General features: G+C 42.8%; 1 protein-coding gene across 1 annotated transcript in view; it reads right to left on the minus strand.

The window, feature by feature from the left end:
* Window positions 1–27,302, minus strand: part of LOC129152195 (oocyte zinc finger protein XlCOF6) — an 86,842-nt gene that overhangs the window by 4,814 nt on the left and 54,726 nt on the right. The window contains 1 exon segment of the mRNA XM_070546130.1: window positions 857–11,363. The gene's annotated coding sequence lies outside the window, so the exon portion shown is untranslated.

Consider the following 27,302-nt stretch of genomic DNA (forward strand, 5'->3'; position numbering starts at 1 on the left):
CTGCCCTGAATAAACATAACGATAATCAGCTGATGCAAAACTCCTTCAGAGTTATTCATTTTGAGACGCAAATAGTTCCACCAGTCGAGTGACCCGAGGAGACATCTCAGGACCGATTTGGTTGCACTAAGGTCCTTCTACCAACCCCGTGCCTGGAGGAAACCATCTACACCTGACGTCTCGGATCCAGAAGAGGGTCTCCTATACTGGGTGAGGTAGACATTCTGACAGATTGTGTTTGATGCTGTTCTTCCTAAGAAACGACCAAGTTAGCCGCAAAACATCATTTCCAACCCAGGACGTTCTTCTCTCTCTGAAAGAAACCTTCTGATATTCATTCACGCATCCAAAACTCTCATTTCCATTTTAGCTTTCATTCAGTCACAGGTTTGCCTTTAAAACAAGTTTAATATCAAATTGTCTGTTCAAAAATTGTCATTCTAAATAGTCATTTCAAATTGTCATTTTTTTCCATAAGTGTTAGTAATAAATTCTCAACTTTAAAAACTTGACTCTTTCTTTGAAATTAAACAGAATGGTGTGCATATCTGGTTATTGAAAAAGCAAAGATTCCTTTAACTTCTGATTAAATAAATAAACTTTTGCTATTAAATTTATTATCTAAAATTGAACATTAATCTTTGGATTAAAAATAGACCAAGCTCGTTGGCATATGAACTTCTATCGAATATATAATATCCTAGATATTTATATGCGATAAAAGCTTCATTGTTAACTCATTTGGACCTTTTCTTAGAATCTAACAAATGATAGCAAACAGTGTTGATTCTAGTATGTAGTTTAACATGCTACAACTAAAAATAGGGAAAAGAGGCTACAATTTGCACCAGCTCACCAAAACTGGACAGTTGAAGACTGGAAAAATGTTGCCTGGTCTGATGTGTCTCCATTTCTGCTGAGAGATTCAAATGGTAGAGTCAGAATTTGGCGTAAACGGACTGAGAACATGGATCCATCATGCCTTGTTACCACTGTGCAGGCTGGTGGTGGAGGTGTAATGGTGTGGGGCATGTTTTCTTGGCACACTTTAGGCCCCTTAGTGCCAACTGGGCATGGTTTAAATGCCACGGGCTACCTGAACATTGTTTCTGACCATGTCCATCCCTTCATGTACTACAATTGTGAAAGCTGGGTGTAAAAGAATTTGTTGGTTGTTATAAACAAGAGAGTTAGTTATTGATATAAACTTCGTCAAGACACCAGTATGCAGGCTTACGATACCCTTGTATGAGTTGCTCCCGGCGGTTCGGAGGGTTGCGGTCAGAGTGGTGAGGTCACCGGACGTCGAAACCACGATACTCAAGAGATTAGTAGCTTCCTCTGAGTTCAGCTTCCCTGGCCATGAGATGCAACCTGGGGTCTGCAGGTTAGGTGTCCAAGGTGGATGTCAGAGTTGAAGTAGCTCTGAAAGAGCTGTTGTGTCTGTAATCACTTGCAGCGTCGCAGAAAGGTTTTGGCTTAAAGGGACTATATGGACGTTTGACAGCCAAAACATGTATAGAAATAATAAATGTCTTCTTCATACATTCTCCTGCAATGCCCTGGTCCTGTAGAATGAGCCCTGGCATTTTTACTGTGATTGCCTGTTTTTCTGTAAAATCACAGAAAAGAGAGATGCTCGGGTCGAGCTGGCTGCTTCATGCGCGTTCACGCTCAGGCATAGCCCGTAGCATTTGCTATCTGTAGCTTTAGCAGCAGAGAGAGAGGCAGTGCCACTTTGTCGCTGTTCCTAACGCCTAGTGACAAAGCTAGCTACATTTCTGAGGACCCTTAGCTACTTTCTGTAGAACTTTCTTCTAGATATTTCCTGCAAATTAGCAACAAAATAGCCATTTTCGAACCGTTCTTTGAACGTTGTTTCAGCTGTCATCAAGGATATAAATGTTACAGATACAAAGGACATCATTGGTGCTTTAGCTCACCTAGTAAGACGTTGGACTCTCATGCAGAAGACCTGGGTTCAATTCTGGATGTGAACATAGTTCATTTAGTTTCTTTTTTACATTAATGGTATATTTTTTTAACAGTAAGATGCCCAAATTTTTATTTGAGACTCGCTGAACAGCATTGAATTCACAGATAAAAAAATATGTGGGTTCAACTTTTATTTTGGAACAATTTTTCAAGCAAGGGAAGGGAATGATCTGAGCATGCAGGAGGACTGACCCATCATAAACCTTTGTCGGCTGTGCTGAAGAGAAAGGTACAGAACCAACTAATTTAATTAATTAGCTGTGTGTTCTCCTGTCCTCTGTCCTCCGGGCCACACACACGCACACACGCACACACACACGGGACCGTCTCAGCTGTTATTTTTGTTAAGGAGTGTGCACGTACAGCATGCGCGCCTTGTGCACGAGCCTACTATTGAAGCTGCCGTTACGCTTTTGGCCTGAGGGGGCAATCGCGAGCATTAAAAATTCAAAACTCTGTAAAGTCCCTTTAAGGTCAAAGAAGATCGTTTCAAAAGAGGCTTCTTTCCCAATTTGGCCGAATCGGGAGTCAGCTGGAAACCGAATTAATCGGGAAGTAATTCTTGTTCTAATAAACCACAATGTTATGATTTCCGACCATTCTGGCAAATCAGAATGTGCCATACCTGGAAGGCTTTACCAAAACATTCCTCAGAAAGCCACGCCTTCCTTCAGATACAAGATTCTTAATTCTGTGAATAAAGAATCTTTAAACGTTATGTGAGGTGAACCTTAAACTTAACTTGTATCTTATGAAGATGTGTGTGAGTGTAGATAATGATTAACTTGTTAAATCAAACAGTGATTTGTGATATAAATGGATCATTGTAAGAACAAAATTCATTTCATATTCATTGATTTAAGCACAGGTTATTCAAACACTTGATGTAAACATCTTGTTCATTCATCACATATGATTATTTATATGATAAGTTGTAACAGCCAGGATTCGTGTGGATTCACTTTTATTCAGAGTGAGGAATCCAGCAGTCTGACTTTAAGCAGAGATAAGGTTTTTGTGGGAGACCATGCCAGTTTATTCATGTCTGCGTTGAAGAACAATAAATGAGCAAAAGGTTGATTTCTGCAAACCCACGAACCCTACGCAGGTCTTTTCTGTATAAGCTGTAACTCTTTCTGTTGCACTTTGAGACTGCTCTCTGCAATAACATATTTAGCTAGCACTTTCACATATTAAAGTATGGAGTTTTTAAGTGGTCTAGCATTATTTATAATCTACTCTAAAGTTTTATTTATAATCTATTCTAAAGTTTCATTTTTCACCGAAAAATGTTACAACATTGTTTGCAATTGGTGCAATAAAAACACATTTTACCAGATAGGATGAATGATCGTGATTGCTATATTGATCAAAATAATCGTGATTATTATTTTGGTCATAATCGTACAGTCCTAGTACATACATGTACCTTTGTTATTATTTATTCTTCTAATTATTCTTCTAAGTAGGGCCTGACCGATATATCGGCTGGCCGATATTGGGGTCATTGACACTATTGACTATCGGCCAAAAAGACGGCCAATATGGCCGATATTGCGTTACCTATCCAGCAGATGGCGCCAGCTTTATGAACTCGTGTGGTGAAGCCACCGTCACAGCGCACATGCAGCAGAAGCAATTCAGTGAAGCAGAGATGACGGTGATGAGGAAGTAGGAGGTAACTCTTCAGTTTTAGGCATATTTGTTGTGTCATTGGTAAGTTGAACGGTAAAATAATGGTAAAAGTAGGTTTCCCCTCAACATGCTTCCTAAGTTTATTGTGTGCCTCGTGGCCTCACATTGAAAAGTTAACCTGAAAAAACAAACTGCCGCAGCATTACGCTCTATGCAGAGCTCACGCTGCTTCCCGTTTAGTCATGCAGGGCAGTAAGTAAGTAGCTTTGGCCTTTTTCTGGTAGACATTCTGGAATATTCTCAGACAATTTCCTCCGCTCTTCTACAGCAGTCTTTTCAAACTCACACGACCGTTGTCGCTGCTGGGAACGGGGGGTTATTGGCAACAAGGCAATGAAGCGCTGTGATAGCAGGGAGTCCCCCCTCCTGTCCCTAGCTGGGAGAGGAGGAGGGGCAGTAATACGACAAGAAAATAAACATCCCTCTCTACAATAGAATAAATCTATTGTATTTTTTCAGCCTTAAATTTTATATAAGGCTTATACATTGCCACATACTAGTCATTTAATGTATCTTAGTTCTTATTTTCCTAATACTGTCGGCTTTGGAAAGGATCCAAAACACAAAAGTGTAAGACTCAAAAGTATTTTAATGCCAAAAATCTGGTGACAGAAATAAAAACAGGTAGACAGGACGCTGAAACCAGCAGAGTATGACTGAAACTGAACCGTATGCACTGAGGAGTGAGAGATGACAGAGGACTAGTTATGAGGAGGAGCTGTGAGTGGGAACAGAGTACAGCAGGGGAACATAGGAGGAACTATAAATGAAAATAATTCAAAAGAAGAAGAAACTTAAAAGGGAAAGAAGAATAACTAGAAAAAACCTGACAACAACCGGAGTAGAAAATTCTGTGGAAGGAAAAAACATAAAAAAGACTTGAATACTAAATGAGAAAACCTTAACAGCTCGGGAACCAAACAAAAACAGAGCCATTGGTTTTGAGCCACAATGTCTGATATCATTTATTTACATGATAATATTTAAACTTTTAAGTATAAAAATGCCACATTTAATGTATTTTTTTGTCTTGGTATCAACAGATACATAACTGTACTTTTACGCTGATTATTTTATTACAGATGGAAAAAGAGGGTCGTAGTAAGGTGTGGGCCTACTTCACTAAAGATCCATCTGGTGATTTATGTTTGTGCTATTATTTCCTGTCCAGGGTGAATAAGTTCACCAAGTTAACTTCCACAGACTCAGAAAACAAAAAACTTGAATGTTAGATGTGACTGAGTTTGTGTGATCTGTTGTTTGAGATTGCTAAATAAATCTTATTTGCAATACTTGGAAACCCTAGTGAGTTATTGAGACAGTTCTTTGGTGTGTAATAGAGAAATAAGTGAGCATCAAAAAGGCAGCGAATGAAGGGTTTAATCTTAAGGACATTTTTATTTTTATTTCTTTTTTTGTGAGGGAGATTTATCGGCCATTATATCGGCTATCGGCCTTTGTTAAAAGTTTTATATCGGTATCGGTCCCAAAAAAAGCATATCAGTCGGGCCCTAATTTTAAGTGTTGGTGATGCTGTAACAAGCACATTTCCCCACTGTGAAATAAATAAAGTCTATTCTATTCCATCAATTCAAATTTCAAGAATTGATTTGATTCCAATTCTCAAGAATTAGAATCGATTATCACAATTTGATTTGAAATACGGGGTCAGTGATCTCTTCTTTCCAGGAGATGTGGTGTTCTTAACTCATTCACTGCCAGCAGTTTCCTGATCGGTAAAGCCCTTCGCTGCCAGTGTTTTTCAGCGTTTTTACTGTTTTTTTTTAAGAGTCACAGAACGTTGTGCGCTAGGATGATGTTGACGCCAAAACAACCAAAACAAAGAGGAGACTCATCTCTTACATCAGGAAGAATCCGCGTGTTTCGAGCGTTATTCGTTCTTTCATAATCTGTTGTTGAATTGTGATCGGCAGAAGCTTATTCGGTTCGCGCCTCATTTTTTATACAGCAGCGGCCCAAAACGATCTCCTAACACACGGATTTCTGCTTCCTGATCATGTGACGTATGTGGATGAAGATTGGCTTTAGAGCTGGGATGTTTGTTCTCACGGTGCGGGGCTCGTTCCGATGCCCACACAGTAAAAAATGCTACTTGGCAGTGAACGGTTGGATTTAAAAGGAACACTGGCTGTAGGAGCCATTTGTGTATTGTCTGATTTGTATTTTTCCTAAGCCAAGTGACAGGCCCAGGGCTTGAGTGGTAGCCACTCCCGCTTACTTAATCTGGGAAGCAGTTTCTACTGTGTGGCGAGGACTGGGTGGCTGAGTGATCACAAACGCACAGACAATCAGGGGCAGGTAAACATATAGAAATAAAATTGTGCCTGTGTAACTGAATCATGGACACTTACAAAGCAATAAACATGTTAACAGCACATTCAAGCTGCGAGTTCTTTAAACACATGTAAAACTTCGTCCACGTCAGTAACCAGTAGCATCAGGGGCATTGGGCCCGGGCGTTACAAACATCGGCTATGAGGACGTGTGTGGCTTGATAAGCCACAAGTTTTCTGTTGTACCAAACTATGTTGTTAGAAACACACAAAATATTACTGTTTATTTATAAATCTGTAATATTTAGTACTAGGGATTAGTGATGGGACGAACGACACTGGCGTGTCAGCACAGTGTTGACTGCACAAGAGTGAAACCCCGTATCGGTGTATGTATCGCTTTAAGAAAATATCACGTGACCGACACAGGAAGTGTGTCATTTGGATGCGCCGCGCCAAATCGTGTTTATAAGGAAACAAACTGTATTGACTTGTTGCGGATTTGTTGGATAGAGTTTTGCTGTTGGATTTTTCCTTACCCTCACGCTCACTTTTCTCCGCTGACTTCATGGATCGTTCCAAGAAGTTTTACCCAGTCTGGAATAATTTTGATCTTTTGACGCCAAAAAAGGTAAATTGTTTTCTCCATTTGGCAACGTTTACTGCTATTTCTGTATTTTAAATGTGTTTGTAGTCTTTCTCTGGTAAGAGGCTTAAATTGTTTTCAGATAAATTAACTATTTATTTTATTGTAGGTGAAGTGTCGGCTCTGCTCCACAGAGCTGTCTTACTCCAATAAGAGCACTTCATCAATGCTGAGGCCTTATAGAGCTCGGCATGGCAATGATGAATTGGTAGATACCCCAGGTAGGTTGAAATTATCACAAAAAAATCGGAATTGTCAAAAATAGTCTTTTACACACAAAAGGCTTAGTGTGACTCTGTAGTATTGCTTGTAAAACCCTTTTCATAAGCTTTTTAAAGCTTTTAAAAAAGTATTTCCTTTTAGCTTGCAGTTGTGAACAAGCAAGCAGTGGATGAGGCTGTGGTTAACATGATCATCAAAGACTGCCAGCCACTCACCATTGTTGACAATGAGGGATTCAGGAAGCTCCTGAAGCTTATTGCACCCTCATGTTCTACCAAGCAGGAAGGTATGTTTAAGAAATGTTTGCTTTAATTAATCAACTACTTTCATGGTGTGTGTGTGTGTGTGTGTGTGTGTGTGTGTGTGTGTGTGTGTGTGTGTGTGTGTGTGTGTGTGTGTAGGTGTGTGTGTGTGTGTGTGTGTGTGTGTGTTTATGTAATATTGGTATTACAGTATTGGTATGTTTACTTGTAGGTAGGGATGACCCGGATACTCGTTTCAGACGAGTATCCGGTATGGATAAAGCATTTTTGATGAGTACGAGCATGAATCTGTTATCGTGCTGAATGAAACTCCTCATTGGGTAACTGACTGTCTTCACGCTCTGTGATTGGCCAGTCAAATCGAGCGCCCGGCCCTCCCTACATCCACGCACACACAGACAGTAACGGATCTCGCTGTGTTTGCTTCACTGTTGCCCCTACTCGCTCATCCCTACTTGGTGAGCCAGAAACATGAGGAGGAAAAGGAGAAAACAAAAATGGACCTCCAGAGCGTCATTACTGTTAGTTTAACAGCTGATATGTGGACATCCATTAATATGGAGACATATCTTGCCGTTACTTGCCACTATGTGGACAAAGAAAGCCATGAACTCTGTTCATCAGCATGGCGCTTTACGCACCATGAGGAGGCCTACCTATCCTGGAAAAATAGTCTTGTGCTTTATAAAAATAAGCTTAGACAAACTAGAACTGCTTATTTTTCAGCACTAATTGAGGAGAATAAGCATAATCCTAAATTTCTTTTCAGGACAGTTGCTAAGCTTACACAGAATCATAGCTCTGAGCCATCTATTCCCTTAGCCCTCAGCAGCAATGACTTCATAGGATTTTTTACAAGTAAAACTAATTCTATTAGAAACAAAATCTTTAGCATCCTCCCTAATGCGATTTCTTCTTCCTCAGTAAGTGAGGCAGCATCAGAGGTGACTGTAAAACCTCATCTGTGCTTGAACCGTTTTGATCCAGTTGAGCTTTCAGAGTTATCAAAAATATTGGCTTCATCGGTAGGAGCCATTTGTGTATTGTCTGATTTGTATTTTAGATCCAATCCCAACCAAATTATTTAAAGATGCATTTCCTTTGGTTACTGCCCCCATTCTAGATATAATCAATCTATCCTTAGTAAATGGGTATGTACCACAGGATTTTAAGGTTGCTGTAATCAAACCTTCACTTAAGAAGCCTTCTCTGGATCCAGATGACCCAATGAATTATAGACCAATATCTAACCTTCCATTTTTATCCAAAGTCCTGGAGAAAATAGTGGCCATCCAAGTATGTGAGCATTTAAACACCAATGCTCTGTTTGAGGAATTTCAGTCTGGTTTTAGAGAGTATCACAGCACTGAAACTGCATTAGTGAGAGTTACAAATGATATTCTCATGGCCTCAGATAAGAATCTTGTGTCTGTTCTAGTCTTGTTAGATCTCAGTGCTGCCTTTGACACAGTTGATCACAATGTTCTTTTAGAAAGACTTGAACATGTTGTAGGGATCAAAGGAACAGTGTTAGGCTGGTTTAAATCCTACCTGTCTGATAGATTTCATTTTGTAAATGTACATGACAAATCTTCTTCATACTCCAGGGTTACTTACGGAGTACCACAGGGTTCAGTGCTTGGACCAATTCTTTTTACTATATATATGCTCCCAATTGGTAAAATCATTAGACAGCATGGGATAAACTTCCACTGTTATGCTGACGATACTCAGTTATATTTATCCATTAACCCTGATGAACCTAATCGGTTGGGTAGATTACAGGCTTGTCTTGAGGACATAAAAAGTTGGATGACTCTAAACTTTTTGCTTTTAAATCAAGACAAGATGGAAGTTCTCATCTTTGGACCAGAAATCCAGAAAAGAAAATTGCTTAGTCAATCGCCTGACCTTAATGGCATCACATTAATCTCCGAGAACAAAGTAAGGAACCTTGGTGTTATCTTTGACCAGGACATGTCATTCAAATCTCAGGTTTCACAAGTTTGTAGGATTTCCTTTTTCCACCTTCAGAATATTGCTAAGATTAGAAGCATCCTTTCCAGGAGTGATGCTGAAAAACTAGTTCATGCATTTATTACATCAAGACTGGATTACTATAATTCATTACTCTCAGGAAGTCCACAGAATGTAGTTAAAAGTCTTCAGCTTGTCCAAAATGCTGCAGCTAGAGTTCTGATGAGAATTAAAAAGAGAGATCATATCTCTCCTGTCTTAGCTTCCCTACATTGGCTACCTGTTAAATTCAGAATAGATTTTAAGATCCTCCTTCACAAATTTAAAGCTCTTAATAATCAAGCTCCATCATACATCAGTGATCTGATTGTTCCATACGTTCCTAACCGAGCACTTCACTCTCAGACTGCAGGTCTACTGGTGGTTCCCAGAATATCTAAAATTAGGATGGGAGGCAGATCTTTTAGTTATCAGGCTCCTCTCCTGTGGAACCAGCTCCCAGCTTTAGTCCGTGAGGCAGACACTTTGTCTACTTTTAAGACTAGGCTTAAAACATTTTTATTTGATACAGTCTATGGTTAAAATCTGATGTTAGCCTAGATCTGGACAAATGGGGGAGTACAGGGAGGTGGAGTGTACAGTCAGTAAAGACGACTCTCCCTTGCCCTGACTTCAACATGCCTCCATCTAAATAGGATAGATTATCCAGAGTTATCTCTGTAGTTATGCTGCTATAGGCTTAGACTGCAGGAGGATACACTGACCACTTTTCTCACACTACTGCTTTTTTCTACAATCTGCTCTTTAACTGTACTATTTTCTGCAATTTCAGCTTTTAACTTTATTTTCTCTGTGTTTTTCTCCCCAGAAGAAGCTACGACGACGTTCTGCTGAGCTGTGGTGGCCTCATGGAGGGGGCCATCGACTAGCACACTGCTGCTAACCACTAAAACATTCTCCCTCTCCTGATAATAACTTTTTGCTTTCCTTGACGTTTGATGTGCTACTACTAGTTTATCCGTTTAATTATAGATCCACTAGGATAAATACAATAAAGTTTATCTTTCACCAAATAGAATATTTACTAAGACATCACAATATAACTATAGACACACTACTAGTCTTAGTGAGTGTGCGTGTGTCTGCTCTGTCTTCTCGATTTCCAGTAAGTCGTGGAAGATGGCTGCTTGTACTGAGCCAGGATTCTCTGGAGGTTTCTTCCTGTTAAAAGGGAGTTTTCCTCTCCACTGTCGCTTTATGCTTGCTTAGTATGAGGATTGCTGTAAAGTCACTGACACAGTGACTTGATGCAATTTGCTGGGTTCCTTATATAGGAAACTTTATTTCTGATTGGCCTAATGAACTGTCCTGAATTGGAATGTTTATTATGTGAAGTGCCTTGAGACGACTCTTGTCGTGATTTGGCGCTTTATAAATAAACTTGAATTGAATTGAACTTGAATTTCGATCAAGCACCACGGCCAAGGAAAAGCTCACTCAAATGCAGCAACAGCTGGGAACACCATTGCATAAATAAATAAATGAGTTGCCGACACGATGGAACAGCACCTACCACATGCTGGAGAATGACTGAGCAGAAGGAGGCAGTCTGGGTGCCACTGGCCTCATTAAAATCTCACTTCACTGACTCCAGAAGAATTTGAAATCATTGAAGAGATGCTCAGGGTGCTTGCTCCTTTTTACCAAGCCACAAGAGAACTCTCGGAGGAACAAAGAGTCTCGGGGTCAAAGGTTATTCCATTGATGAGGATGATCCACATTGAGCTTTAACATCAATCTTCAACGGTGACAAAACCCACTGCTTAACAGCTGGCTGAAAATCTGTCAAAGCGGCTAACCGAGTCCATCTGCAACATGGAATCGCTCAGTGTGATGTCACTGACAACACTGCTGGACCCCAGGTTTAAAACTGCTGCCTTTTTTAGTCCACTGAAAGCAACTGAAGCCGTCAAGAGACTGAAGTCAGAGTGTGCTGCTGAAACGAGGAGCCATAAGCCTGACCCAGCAGTAGAGCCTAGCACTTCACATGGATCAGAACACAGTTCAGGTATGAAAACACATTTCTTTGTGAATATTTGTTTATTTCTGTGGAAGTTTTTCATGTGATAGTAAACCAACGATTAACAGACTTATTTCCAATATATTTGTTAGGACACAATCTCTGGAGACACCTTGATATGGAGGTTGAGGAGAGCAGGATGACCTTTAATACTACAGCCAATTCCATAATTGAAGTCCAACGCTACCCAGCTGAAAGAAACACACCAAGAACACAAGAGCCATTACAATATTGGAAAAATAACTAGAATTTATATCCACACCTTTATCAACTCGCACTTCAGTTCTTATGCACACCGTCTTCATCTGTACCCTGTGAGAAAGTGTTTTCTAAGGCAGGGGAACTGGTGTCTAAGTGGAGAAATCGCCTTGGAGCAAACACACTGCAGAAACTTTTGTTCCTCAATAAAAATGCATCAATGAATCCATATTTAGTCTTTTATTTTGTATGATCTAACACATTTACATACGTTAAAACCTTTACTTCTGATTTTTATTACACATTCAGAAGATTTAACATGCCAACTCATTGTAGCATTTACACAAAGGTTATAAGCAAATGTTAAACTCCTTTCATAAACAACTTAACAAATTGAGTAAATTAAATTACATAATGATGTAATATTTTGATTACAGGAAATTAAATCTTGCACACCTGGTGTTGGTTTGCAGCATGTAAGCTTTTCCATCTTATTTACCTGCAATGATTTTAGAAATACTGCAGGTGTCACTATTGAGTGACCAACACAGTGTCAATACAGTGCCGACACAGTTTGTCTAGTGTGTCAATAAACTCCTTGAGGTATCATCATTCCATCACTACTAGGGATGAGCCGGATACTCATTTCAGACGAGTATCCGGTACGGATAAAGCATTTTTGACGAATACGAGCATGAAACGAGTAAAACACGTTAATATCTGTAATCGTGCTGAAGGAAAATCCTCATTGGGTAACTGACTGTCTTCACGCTCTGTGATTGGCCAGTCACATACTGCGCCCGCCCCTCCCTACACACCACACTCTCTAGCCGGCTGGGAGCGCAGTCTGTCCGGCTCATCCACACACACACACAGACCGTAACGGATCTCGCTGTGATGGCTTCACTGTTGCTCACGTTTCTTCAGTTTTCCCTAGGTTTTCTTCAGCTCGCCTCTTTTTCGGTTGAATATTTAAAGTTACTTTTTTGGTAACTTACATGGTGCATTTGACAAGACAGAGCTGACGTGCTGTGTCTCTACCTCCGCTCCGGTCAGGCTTTTTTTTTAATTTACTCCCTCTCTATCCCTCTCACACACACACACCTTAGTCAACATTGTTTTGTTTAACTTTGTGTGGGAAAATGCCAACAACGTTAAGAAAAAATCAGTTTAATCAAATTCAAAATAAAAAAAATATATAAAGTTGTGTCTGGTTCTAGCATTTCATATTTCCTAGTTCCTACTGCATGAGTTCAGATGTATTAATCCATGCACTCAAATATCAATGTTCTGATTTTACTGATAAACTTGTTCTGTAATAGTTTCTTTACTATTGTGATCAAAAATATTTCATCTCAGTTCTGAGGCTACTCTGTAAATAGTTTTCAAATAAACAATACACATAGCAACTTCTGATCAATCCAAATCAATTTAGGACTTAAAATAATGATGTAAACCACGCCCACTTCCGGGTTATGTCACGCCCACTCCGAGTACAGATACAGATCATTTAGATGGTTGAACAGATACAGATAGTGGTGTACTTGCTCATCCCTATTTAGTACATTTGTTGACATACTTAGGACGCCATGTTTGCACTCTGGGGGCGATGACGTATATTGGTTGCTCTTGGAAGAACAGCTATTGACGCTGGTGTTTGTTTACCCTCTCACCGTATTAATTATTAAGTAAAATGCCGCATTGTGCTGCTTTTGGATGTAATTTCCAGTCAGAGGGCAACAAGGGGAGTGATGTGAGTTTACAGCGTTCCCACTGGCAACAAGAGGAGAAAGCAGTGGGAAGATGCCTGTGGAAGGACACAACTTCCCAAAGATCCGCGGCTGTGTTCCCAACATTTTACTCCTGATGCGTTTGAGGCTTAAAGTCGACCATGACTACTTAAAGAGCTCACCAGAGCGGCTGGGTATAAGAGAAGGTGGTGTAACGTGAGGAAATATGGGTTTTCTGTGCCAAAGGTCATTTGACTCGGCTGGGTCAAGTGCTGGGTCGCTGAGAACTTTCACCCACAGATTGAGACCTTTGCAGACATGAAGTCTGCTTACGGAACACACCAAGACACAGGAGACTGTTTACCGGCCGGACCACGCTGGTCCCGCCGCGTACGCGGACGGCCAACCCTTAGCCGGGAGCCGCCAGTCTGGCGCGGTGGGGGTACGGACTTTGGAGCCCAACGGCCCGGACCTGGGGATGAGTGACGGCGATTCGGTGCCAGCTACACTAGGTCGGAGGTGGTTCTGATTTGCACTTTCTGAAGTGAACTCACACTCGGAGGTTTTCAGTCATAATGCTATTTCTATGCCTTTATTTCTTCAGGGGGGTCAAAACCCCACCATTAACATCAAGATTTGAAATAAACGACACTTTCTCTGCTACTTTTAATCTAAATGAATCTCTTGAACCTATGGTTAACCATTCTGACAAACAGCTTGTGATTCAACCTGTGGTTCCTGATGCTTTTTCTGTTTCCACCATGTTAGGTGATGAACATCTCTCCAGCATGGGTGTGAATTCTTCCAGCTGTGCTAAACCGCTTGAGTCAGAGGTCTGCATCCATCATCAGTCCACCTCATGCACAAACCTGCTTATTTCACGGGGCGAGATGAAAACATCAGCCGCCGTGGAGCGCTTGTGGCCTCCAGACATGGCCATCCTACCATTTGAAGGGTTTGTGCCTGGACATCTTGACCTTTCTGTGAATGACATTGTCATTTCTCAGTTCGTGACCTCTGCTAATACGGTGGCCAACTCTTTTCTTCTTTCACAGGGGTGTGACTGTCTCTGGCCTCTGTGCTCTCTTTCCTGTGACTTCTCTTTCAGGTGACCACGATGGCGCAGAAAACCCTGTGGTTTCTAGCTCTGTGGTCAGTGGTGATATTGAGGGAGTCTCGGTGGTTGCTGCGTTCACCTCTCTAACGGGCACGGGGTGGCCTCCCGACGCGGGAGTAGTAGGTGTGTGCAGTGATGCTCTGCTCAGGGCCTCGCCTGACAAAGGGGGGGTGCTGAGTGGCACTGAGTTTTCCGTTGCGGACTTCAGGCTGTTCGGGGGAACCCCTCCTCCGAGCGGGCGGGTCATTGCAGACATTGACACTGACTTTCCACCACTTCAGCTGACAACTTTGACCTCCGACCCAGAGATAGGTGGTACACCTTCTACGGGGCGGAACTTAAGTCAGTCTGTAACTTCTCTGGTTAAACCGGGTTTTTCTGATCCTGTGTGGGAACCTCCATCATTCTTGGGAAAAAAGTATTCTTGGCTTCAGTTTTCAGGACAGACCATGTTCCTAAAGCTAGCAACATGTCTGTATCTGGTTCTACACATGGCTAGGTTTGCTTTGACACCCGTGACACAACCATCCTTGCCTAACACTTTTTCAGAACCTACAAGTCCAACACCTCCAGATCGTTGGACATCTGCACACCTGCTCTTTCAGCACGATTCAGGTGACAATGTGCATCTTCTTGGTAATAGGGCTTTTAAGAGCTTAAGAACTGTGGTTTGTTATGCTTCTCCTGCCTCACAGACACGGCATACGTTTGAGAAGCAAAAGGGGGGTGGGGAGCCTCCTCCTGCTTTGCGAGCATCATTTTCGCATCTCCAGTTCACTACTATTTCTGATCACAACAAAATCGCCTCCGTTAAGCTGCAACACAACTTTGAGCAGGTAAAATCAGGTTCTGATCTAACAGCTAAACCATCAGCTTCACTCCAGTTCCAAACGGGACCCACAGATAAATTCGAACTCGTTTCTCTGTGGGTTCGTAACACCAGATTCAAACCGCTTATTGAACAAATCGATTCTGACCGGATTCTTTTCCACTACCTGGTGGAACGTCACAAATTCACTCTTTGTTGGATGAATTTTTAACAAATGTGATATCCTATGAGTTTTTTTTTCCAGGTTACCTGCCTCCAGCCAGGGTCCTGTTACTAACTCACATTTTTAGGGATTACTAACCTACTGATTTACATTTTTAGAACTGATTTACACCTCTATCTTTTAATAGTGCTTTATGTAGAGTGATTATTTTTGATTACAAATTTTAACTTCTTAAAGTTTCCCTTAAAGGGCTACAAGCCAATTTGCCCTTCATTTTCATTTTTTTTATATAAGCCTTTAATCAGTGCAGCCTGCTGATTTTCACATATCAGTTAGGATTTTATTTCTTTTATTTGTGTTTTCTCTGCATCACCTTTTTACATGACATGTAGAACAGGGTGCAGAACATTTCTTCTTTAGATAATTCACAAAATGCCTTCACATTTTCCCAGAGGTACCCATAGATAGGTTTTTGATCATTTCTTTGATTTGCATCAAGCGCATTCTATCGTAGGGGCTGTCTCACTGTGTCTCCTTCTCCGAGCTCGTCCGGCCTTCGATGTCTGCTTCCATTCCATGGGGGTCTCCGCCATCAGAGGATCGTCTTCACCTTACTCCACTTGGGTTCCTGTCGCATGAGGCTTCGGTCGTAGTTCGAGAGGAGTCGAGGTCGTCACTGGACTTCGCCTGGACTACGCCCGAGGGTTACATCACCTGCCCAGCTCCGTGTGGACACACGGGCTACCTTATCCTTTGAATATACCTTTACATTATTGCTGATGAAAATTAACTGCTATTGAAATAGCTCTGCTTTCAAGATTTCCTAAGTGGATTACTTTACAACGATTGCAACAGTTTTGGGCCTTAATCATCTGATCAGGATATACTCCTTTCTACACGAGAACTGTGGAGTCGCTTCATCGCTCCTGCCTTCATCTGGAACATGCATGTCTACCTTCATGAGTTCATCACGTTAATGAGGTCACGACGTCAGGTGGTTTGTGCTTGACCACCATGTCGTCGCGAAAGGGGGGAATGTAACGTGAGGAAATATGGGTTTTCTGTGCCAAAGGTCATTTGACTCGGCTGGGTCAAGTGCTGGGTCGCTGAGAACTTTCACCCACAGATTGAGACCTTTGCAGACATGAAGTCTGCAAGAGTCTGCTGGAAACCATAACATCTGAACACCTGCAGGGCCAGAAGATGTGTTCCCATGGAAAAGCTAGTCATAACATAACAAAGTCTTAAACTTCCTTTCCGTTATTTTAAGTTGTTAAATGATCAGTATTATCACTTTGCTCATTATAAATGTGTTTTAATCAAATGAATGATTGATGATTGGAAGTACGAGTGGCAGAATTGGAACAATATTCGAGGATATCTGATGTAATAGTAACGGGACTGGAAACCAAGCACCAGACATATGCACGGGCAGCAGCTGAAGAGAGAGGGGAGCCGCCTGAGCAAGAGTTGCGCTCCCTGGAAGAGCAGGTAATAGCATTTTTCAATAGTAAAGGTATTGAAATGGATAGTAGGGACATTGAGGGGTGCCATACTCTTCCAAGGAAAAACAAGAATCAATTAAAGCTGCAAGCAGCGTCGTTCGGCCCTCGCAGCTCCGCGCCGCTCCGGCCTGGCCGGCGGCCCAGGGCACCAGGGCCCGTCCCCGGAACAGAAACGTCCACCACCCCGACACCAGAAACCGCTAACGGTCTCCTTGTCCGCACCTCACCATGACTCAGCATCCCCTCTGAGCGCACCATTGAATTACACGTCTCACCACTAGGGCATACTCTATCTTTACCACACTGGTGGTGTGATGACAGTGACCAACTTTAATGCTATTCTGACCATGTTTTTTAAAGTCATCGAAGGTTAAAGATATCTAGGGGGCGCTGTGACCAACTACAGAAAAGTCCCATTGAGGTCAGCTTTGGTTGACAAAGATGGTTTTCTGTTATTTTGGCATCAATCGGACATTGTGTGTGTTATCTAAAGCCAGTGAGCTGAAAGGGGCGGAGCTACAGGGTTTCGAACCAACAACTCCATCAATGTGTTTGGTGCAGTCACGTGATGTCACAAGCCAAGTATAATGCCATTCTGACCTTGTCTTTAGAAGTTAATAAAGTTTGAACCCATCTAGGAGGCGCTGTGACCATTTACAACAAAATGCCATAGAGGTCATCTTTGGTCATCAAAGATGGTTTTCTGTTAATTTGGCATCAATCAAACGTTGCATGGGTCATCTAGAGACAAAAAGCTGTAAGTGGGCGGAGTTAAAGTGAATTGAACAAGTGAGCACATACATGTGTTGATTGCGGTTGTGTGATGACTCCCACAAAGTTTGATATAGTTTGGAGCTTTTTTGCAGAAGTTACAAAGGTTTTATGTATCTAGGGGGCGCTGTCCTAAACTTAGGAATTATTCCATGAAGAAGTTTGTAGGTTGATAACAGTCACTTGTGTGCAGTTTGGTGTGAATTGCATCATGCATGTGTTATTCAGGGCCTAATATCTGTCAGGGGGCGGAGCTAAAGGGATATCAACCAATTACCACAGGATTGTGTTGGGTGCCTTTGTGTGATGACACATAGCAAGTTTGGTGCAGTTACAACCTCGTCTGTAGGAGTTATTACAGTTTTAAAGGTATGGAGGTGGCGCTGTGGTGATATTATACAACGTTCACCAACCGTTTGTGTCTCATAGGCTAAAGGGTGTGACTGTTGATCGCCATGTTCAGTCTCGTGCAGATTGGAGGCTGTTTGTGGAAGTTACAGTCAAACGTAAGGTCACGGAGTCATGCCAGAATTCGCCATGGCATCAAAGCCCCTCCCTATCTGCAAAGCTATCAGATCTGAATGGTCATTACAGCATCATGAAGAAAGTGCACGGCCTTAGTGTGATGTTGACTAAATTAGAGGGGACAAATATGGGCAGTTCACCATAGAACAATAGGCTTCCTGTAGTCAGGGGGCGGGGCTTAGGTGATGTCAGCTGTCCACATTGTCATTGTCTTCAGATGTGGTCAGTGATCACACAGACAAAGTTTGTTATAGATCTGATCATGCACATGGGAGTAAAGTCAAGTAATGTAATGGCGAAAGGTCAAAGTTTGAGGCTTAGCCACGCCCACACCTTTCAACTTTTGAAAAATCCGACGGTTGAATTTTTCCCCCTATGTCTTAAGAGTATATAGCAGAAGTTTGAAGGCAATTGGTGAAAAGGACGACGGGGCATCATTCACCAAGCAACGTGTTAGAAAACCGCTAAATTGAGTACTTGGACCAAAATGGCCGTCCTCCTGTGCGACTTTGCACTTGGCTCCCAGAGACTTTTTTGTAGGTCCTGAGACACCACAGTAGTGTACCAAATTTCGTAATCCTCAGTCAAAGCATGGCTTGGGGCTGTTTGTTTAAACGGTCCTAGGGGGCGCTATTTCAGAAAATAGGCCACGCCCACAAACTTCAGCTGTCTATTTCTCTTGGGGGTCAAAATATGATCACTCACCAGAAGTTTCGTAGCGATATCACGATAAATGAAGAAATGAGAGGCAAACGTATTTCCATGGCGTGATGGCGATTTTCGCCATACTCCCAAAGCCCCGCCTTTTTTCGAAACCTGCCAGTACTTGAGACCAAGTGACCTCAAGTTGTCTACTGCTATTTGCCAGAGATTCTTGGTGATTGGGTAAAAGGAGTCCAGTAGGGAGCTGTGAAAAAAAGAGTGGCGTGGCGGCAGGTCAAAATTTGAGGCTTAGCCACGCCCACACCTTTCAACTTTTGAAAAATTCGACGGTTGAATTTTTCCCCCAATGTCTTAAGAGTATATAGCAGAAGTTTGAAGGAGATTGGTGAAAAGGGCGACGAAGCATCACTCTCCAAACAACGTGTGCGAAAACCACTAAATCGCGTACTTGGACCAAAATGGCCGACTTCCTGTGCAACTTTGCACTTGGCTCCAAGAGAATTTTTTGTAGGTCCTGAGACACCACATTAGTGTACCAAATTTCGTAATCCTCAGTCAAAGGATGGCTTGGGGCTGACAGTTTTAATGGTCCTAGGTAGGGCTGTTGCGGTAACCGCAAAAATGAAATATTGCGATATGAAGAAGCCCACCGCGCTGCATCATGGGCCACCGCGATTACTGAACTTGGTTCAACTCAATGATGCATGTTGAGAAGGATGGCTGCACTGGTATCAAAACGAAACGTTACTTCGCTCCTTTGGGAGCGCTTTGGTTTTCAGTACGTCAGCTGCTGCGCAGCCAGAGTCCTTGGCCGAGACGGAGCTGCCACCAGCGGCAAAAAATAAATAAATAATAAACGCTCGGAGACCTCCTGGAGTCCCGGACAAGCACTGCTTCTGCAACCGTCCCGAAGAGAGTTTGAGCCGAGCTGGAGCTCACTCGCTACCTGCAGGAGGAATGCATCCACCCTAAAGAACCCCCCTGACATGGTGGAGCGGAGAGATTCCCTTTGCTCGCCAGAGTCGCACGCAAGTTGAGTTCGGAAGCGAGCGGGGCCGGACCGGAGCGGAGGGGAGCGGAGGTAGTGGAATTTGGGGTAAGTGCAACGAGCGCACGATCCGAGAGGGTTTTCAGTGTTGCTGGAAATGTTGCCACCCCTCTCAGATCCTCTCTCAAACCGTATATGGTTAACATGCTGGTTTTCCTTGTATGTAACAAGGACGTGACCGAGCTATAAATCACCGTCATTCGTGTGTGTGAAAGTGAAATGATAGTGCGCCCGCCCCCCGGCGCGCGCGCGCCCGGTACATGTAATTTTTTATGCTTGATTTTAAACAACTAAACAAAATGGGGACTTGTTTCTTATTTGTTAGATGCTGCAGCCAAATTTGCATTTAAAAGTTTAACCTTCTCCTGAATTTTGTTGTTTTTAAGTTCAGTCGGACTCCAACTGTCGGACAAAAAAACGTTACTGCGATCTGTGTTGTTACTGCCCTTTGATCTGCATTCAGTAAAGCGTTATAAAAGAAGGCACGGCAATTTTTAACCTTTTTTAAATGTGTAAACATTATGTTTAGATAGTACTGCAATAAAAAAAAGGACTGCAATAATATCGCATACCGCAATATTAAGCCACCCTGAATCACCGCAGGGGGAATTCCTCAACCGCGACAGCCCTAGTCCTAGGCGGCGCTATTTCAGAAAATAGGCCACGCCCACCAGATGTTGACATCAGATTTTTTGAGGGGCCGGACTAGGATCACTCACAAGAAGTTTTGTGACAATATCTGTAGAAATGACGAAATGGGAGGCAAACGTAAGGCCACGGCGGTACGCCTGACTTCGCCGCGCCGCCACAGCCCCGCCCTCTGCAGAAAACTCCCATAAGGTGACGCCAAGCAACCCCCACTTGTCTTGAGTTACCAGCTACAAATTTGTGGTGATTAAGTGAAATGGGGCAATTTGGGACCTTTCACAGTAAAACTTGACCTTTTTGGTCCTGAGGGGGCGGGGCTTGTGTGATGTCATCATCCGACCATTCAATTTACTTTGTGGGTGGATGACGAATGACCACAGAACGTTTGGTAACTCTATTCCATTCATTTATGAAGTTATAGCAATTTAAATTTTTTTGGCGAGTAGTCAAACTTCGAGGCCTGGCCCCGCCCCTTCAGTATTTACGAAAAGTCAATTTTATTGTCTCATTTTGTTCGCCCATCTCTTCTGAGCAATTTGACACAATTTTTGAGATGATCGTGCAAAAAATGATCGATCAATCCAATCAGAAACGGACCCTAAAAACGGCCAAAACGGCAAAAAATCGCCATTTCAACCCAAAATGGCCGACTTCCTGTTTGATATTGACCATGCTTGCAAGAGACTTTTCTGTGCGGACTGTTGAGTACTACAAGTGTACCAAATTTCATAACTGTACGATAAACTAAGCTTTACGGAGAGGGTTTTTTTTTCACTTTGTAGGGGGCGCTGTTCAGTCATTTTCTTTGCGATTTTTTTGGGACCTTTAAAATATCAAATTTTTCACCAGGCCTGACAAGTCTGCAAAATATTGTGAGTTTTGGGGTATGATAAGGTCCCCAAAAGGCCATTCAAAGCGGGCTAAGAATAATAAATTAAAGCTGCAAGCAGCGTCGTTCGGCCCTCGCAGCTCCGCGCCGCTCCGGCGTGGCCGGCAGCCCGGGGCACCAGGGCACATCTGCGGAACAGAAACGTCGGCCACCCCGACACCAGAAACCGCAAACGATCACCTCATCCGCACCTCACCCTGACTCAGCATCACCTCTTATCCCACCATTATATTACACGTCCCACAACTAGGTGTTGAGGGTCTGACCTCATGAGGAAATTACTATGCAGTGATTTTCTCCAAAATGACTGTGCTTAAATTGCTCTGAAAAGCAAATAATCACATCAGCGCCAAGACACTTCATTTCCCATGATGCTTTGCACACGGAAGCATTGTGATGACGTCACCGCCTAATACCAGAAACACGATCTGCGGGAGGCGGGAGCTTGGACAGCTTTCCCGCGACTTCAAAGACTATAAATCATGAATGAGACAAAGAAACCTCGTTCTTTTGCCCAGGATACCTGGCGGTAAGGACACGCTTGTCGAACGCTCCGACAACTTGAGCACGCGGAAGCTCTAAGTGCCCAAGTTGAGCCACGCAACCGCTGGAAACCACTCCAACTCCATCGGGACCTGACTGGGAACGAGCGGAGCTCCATCCAGCTCTCAGAGACGCTGTAAGTTGTCAAACTCAGCACAAAAGAAACTTCGTTCTCTTTGTGTCCAGCCCGTGGAGAAACACTCGTGGAGGTAAACAACGGAGAAAGCATCAAACCGATGGACGACGCCAAACTGCGGAGAAACACGGAGAACCGTCAAATCAAACAGCTGGGGACGCCTTGCTCTTCTGGTGATCAGAAAACTCATTTTTCTCTCTCCTTTTCTCCTCCCGTTTCCTCTATAGTCCAGAATAAGCAATAAAACCGCGCTATTGCTTAAAAAGTAGCTTCGTGTCTTCCTCTTTCGCTCCCAAAACACGTCCACCGGGTCATTTTGAATAAATAAACTGCTTATTGATCATTGTTTGGTATCTTTAAATGTTTTCTGCTTGGCCACGTGGTTAAACTAAAAGATATTATTCGTGATTAATCCTTTGTGTTGTTTCATGATCCTTTGAAATGTTTTGAGTGAATTTAAGGTTAAGTTACTGATGATTCTAAGTGCCTTGGAAGTTAAAGTGCAAGTTGCCACTCACACTTTAGCCAGACAAAGGGGTCAGCCATCTTGCATACAGACTCCATTTTAGAAACACACACACATACATACACACAAAACACCTTGAACATTATTTTGAATATACATCCTTTTATTATATCACATGGTTATTATTCATTTATGCCACTGTTTATTCATTTGACAAATTGTTAATTAAACGTTATAAAATTCAGATTTTCGTCTCCAGTAGCTTTGTTGTGTCGAAGAGAAGTCTCTGCTCCAAGGATTCTACGAACTTCAAGAAAGACTGATAAGAGTTTTGGATTCAATTTTTCCCCGGTTAAAGGGGAATGGTGCCCCGTATATCTAAGAATATCTTAATTAATTAATAAATCAGTAAATATTTACATATTAACAGAATTTATTGAAGAATCCAAAAGTAAGTTGAAGCTTACTAATTGTTCGCTCCTAATAATCCCAACATAGGGCATACTCTTCCTTTACGACTCTGGTGGTGTGATGACACAGACCAACTGTAATGCTTTTCTGACCACGTTTTTTGAAGTTATTGTGGGTTAAACTTATCTAGGGGACCTGGAAAGCTTTCAGATCATGACAAACATGGGCATTTCACCATAAAACAATAGACTTCCTGTAGTAGGGGGCGGAACTTAGGGGATGTCAGCTGTCCACATTGTCATTGTCTTTAGATGTGGTCAGTGATCACACAGACAAAGTTTGATATAGATCTGATCGTGTACATGGGAGTTATTAGGTCAAGTAATGTTATGGCGACAGGTTAAAGTTTGAGGCTTAGCCACGCCCACACCTTTCTACTTATTTAAAATCCGACGGTTGAATTTTTTCCTCTATGTCTTAAGAGTATATAGCAGACGTCTGAAGGTGATTGGTGAAAAGGGCAACGGAGCATCACTCTCCAAACAACGCGTGCGAAAACCACTAAATCGCGCACTTGGACAAAAATGGCCGACTTGCTGTGCGACTTTGCACTTGGCTCCAAGAGACTTTTTTGTAGGTCCTGAGACACCAAATTAGTGTACCAAATTTCGTAATCCTCAGTCAAAGCATGGCTTGGGGCTATTAGTTTAAATGGTCCTAGGGGGTGCTATTTAGGAGAATAGGCCACGCCCACAAACTTCATCTGTCTATTTCTCTTGGGGGTCAGACTAGGATCACTAACCAGAAGTTTGGTAGCGATATCACGATAACTGAAGAAATGAGAGGCAAACGTATTTCCATGGCGTGATGGCGATTTTCGCCATGCTCCCAAAGCCCCGCCTTTTTTCAAAACCTGCCAGTACTGGAGGTCAAGTAACCTCAAGTTGTCTACTGCTGCTTGCCAAAGAATCCTGGTGATTGGGTAAAAGGAGTCCAGTAGGAAGCTGTGAAAAAAAGAGTGGTGTGGCGACAGGTCAAAGTTTGAGGCTTAGCCACGCCCACACCTTTCAACTTTTGAAAAATCCGACGGTTGCATTTTTTTCCCCTATGTCTTAAGAGTATATAACAGAAGTTTGAAGGAGATTGGTGAAAAGGGCGATGGAGCATCACTCTCCAAACAACGTGTGCGAAAACCACTAAATCGCGTACTTGGACCAAAATGGCCGACTTCCTGTACGACTTTGCACTTGGGTCCAAGAGACTTTTTTGTAGGTCCTGAGACACCACATTAGTGTACCAAAGTTCGTAATCCTCAGTCAAAGCATGGCTTGGGGCTGACAGTTTTAATGGTCCTAGGGGGCGCTATTTCAGAAAATAGGCCACGCCCACCGGATATTCACATTAGATCTTTTGGGGGGCCGGACTAGGATCACTCACAAGAAGTTTCGTGACAATATCGTTAGAAATGACGAAATGGGAGGCAAACGTAAGGCCACGGCGGTACGCCTGACTTCGCCGCAGCCCCGCCCTCTGCTGAAAACTCCCATAAAGTGACGCCAAGCAACCCCCACTTGTCTTGAGTTACCAGCTACAAATTTGTGGTGATTACGTGAAATGGGGCAATTTGAGACCTTTCACAGTAAAACTTGACCTTTTTGGTCCTGAGGTGGCGGGGCTTGTGTGATGTCATCATTCGACCATTCAATTTACTTTGTGGTTGGATGACAAATGACCACAGAAAGTTTGGTAACTCTATTCTATTCATTTATGAAGTTATAGCAATTTTATTTTTTTGTGCTAGTAGTCAAACTTCGAGGCCTGACCCCGCCCCTTCAGTATTTACGAAAAGTCAATTTTATTGTCTCATTTTGTTTGCCCATCTCTTCTGAGCAATTTTACACAATTTTTGAGACAATCGTGCAAAAAATGATCGAGCAATCCAATCTGAAACGGACCCTAAAAACGGCAAAAACGGCTAAAAATCGCCATTTCAACCCAAAATGGCCGACTTCCTGTTTGATATTGACCATGCTTGCAAGAGACTTTTCTGTGCGGACTGTTGAGTACTATAAGTGTACCAAATTTCATAACTGTACGATAAACTAAGCTTTATGGAGAGGGTTTTTTTTTTTTCATTTTGTAGGGGGCGCTGTTCAGCCATTTTCTTTGCGATTTTTTTGGGACCTTTAAAATATCAAATTTTTCACCAGGCCTGAAAAGTTTGCAAAATATTGTGAGTTTTGGGGAATGTTAAGGTCCCCAAAAAGCCATTTAAAGCGGCACCGGAATAATAAATAAAAAAATAAATAAATAAACAGAGCAAAAACAAGAGGCCTTCGCAGCGCTTTCGCTGCTCGGGCCTAATTAAAGCTGCAAGCAGCGTCGTTCGGCCCTCGCAGCTCCGCGCCGCTCCAGCCTGGCCGGCAGCCCGGGGCACCAGGGCACGTCCCCGGAACAGAAAAGTCCACGACCCCGACACCAGAAACCGTGAACGGTCACGTCGTCTGCACCTCACCCTGACTCAGCATCCCCTCTAAGCCCACCATTGAATTACACGTCTCACCACTAGGACATACTCTATTTTTACCACACTGGTGGTGTGATGACAGTGACCAACTTTAATGCTATTCTGACCATGTTTTTTAAAGTCATCGTAGGTTAAAGTTATCTAGGGGGCACTGTGACTAACTACAGAAAAGTCCCATTGAGGTCAGCTTTGGTGACATTATATAATATTCACCAACCGTTTGTGCCTCATTGGCTAAAGGGCATGATTGTTCATTGCCATGTTCAAATTCGGGCAAATCGGAGGCCGTTTGTGGAAGTTACAGTCAAATGTAAGGTCATGGCGTCTCGCCAGCATTCACCATGGCATCAAAGCCCCTCCCTTTCTGGAAAGCTATCAGATCTGAATGGTCATTACAACATCATGAAGACAGTGTATGACCTTAGTGTCATGCTGACTAAATTAGAGGGGACAAATATGGGCATTTCACCATAAAACAATAGACTTCCTGTATTCAGGGGCGGGGCTTAGGTGATGTCAGCTGTCCACATTGTCATTGTCTTGAGATGTGGTCAGTGATCACACAGACAATGTTTGATATACGATCTGATCATGCACATGGGAGTTAAGTCAAGTAATGTAATGGCAAAAGGTCAAAGTTTGAGGCTTAGCCACGCCCACACCTTGATACTTATTTAAAATCCGACCTTTGAATTTTTTCCCCTTTGTCTTAAGAGTACATAGCAGATGTTTGAAGGTGATCGGTGAAAAGGGCGACGGGGCATCAAGGTCCAAACAACATGTGCGAAAACCACTAAATCAAGTACTTGGACCAAAATGGCCGACCTCCTGTGCGACTTTGCACTTGGCTCCAAGAGACTTTTTTGTAGGTCCTGAGACACTACATTAGTGTACCAAATTTCGTGATCCTCAGTCAAAGCTTGGCTTGGGGCTGACAGTTTTAATGGTCCTAGGGGGCGCTATTTCAGAAAATAGGCCACTCCCACAAACTTCAGCTGTCCAGTTCTATTGGGGGTCAGACTCGGATCACTCACCAGACATTATATGGCAATGTCACGATAATTGAAGAAATGAGAGGCAAACGTATTGCCATGGCGTGATGGCGAATTTCGCCATGCTCCCAAAGCCCCGCCTTTTTTCGAAACCTGCCAGTACTGGAGACCAAGTGACCTCAACTTGTCAGCTGCTATTTGCCAGAGATTGCTGGTGATTGGGCAAAAGGAGTCCAATAGGGAGCTGTGAAAAAAAGAGTGGCGTGGCGAAAGGTCAGAGTTTGAGGCTTAGCCACGCCCACACCTTTATACTTATTTAAAATCCGACGGTTGAATTTTTTCCTTTATGTCTTAAGAGTATATAGCAGAAGTTTGAAGGCGATTGGTGAAAAGGGCGATGGAGCAGCACTCTCCAAACAACGTGTGCGAAAACCAGTAAATCGCGTACTTGGACCAAAATGGCTGACTTCCTGTGCAACTTTGCACTTGGCTCCATGAGACTTTTTTGTAGGTCCTGAGACACCACATTAGTGTACCAAATTTCGAAATCCTCAGTCAAAGCATGGCTTGGGGCTGACAGTTTTAATGGTCCTAGGGGGCGCTATTTCAGAAAATAGTTAACGCCCTCCGGATGATCACATCAAATTTTTTTGGGGGCCGGACTAGGATCACTCACAAGAGGTTTTGTGGCAATATCTCTAGAAATGACGAAATGGGAGGCAAACGTAAGGCCACGTCGGTACGCCTGACTTCGCCGCGCCGTCACAGCCCTGCCTTCTGCAGAAAACTCCCATAAAGTGACGCCAAGCAACCCCAACTTGTCTTCAGTTACCTGCTACAAATATGGGGTGATTAGTTGAAAGGGCGAATTTTGGACAATTTCCCAGTAAAACTTGACCTTTAAAGGCCTGAGGGGGCGGGGCTTATGTGACATCATCAATCAACCATTCAATTGTCTTCGGGGGGCGA

Source organism: Nothobranchius furzeri, chromosome 2, assembly GCF_043380555.1.
Source record: "Nothobranchius furzeri strain GRZ-AD chromosome 2, NfurGRZ-RIMD1, whole genome shotgun sequence".
NCBI lineage: Eukaryota > Metazoa > Chordata > Actinopteri > Cyprinodontiformes > Nothobranchiidae > Nothobranchius > Nothobranchius furzeri.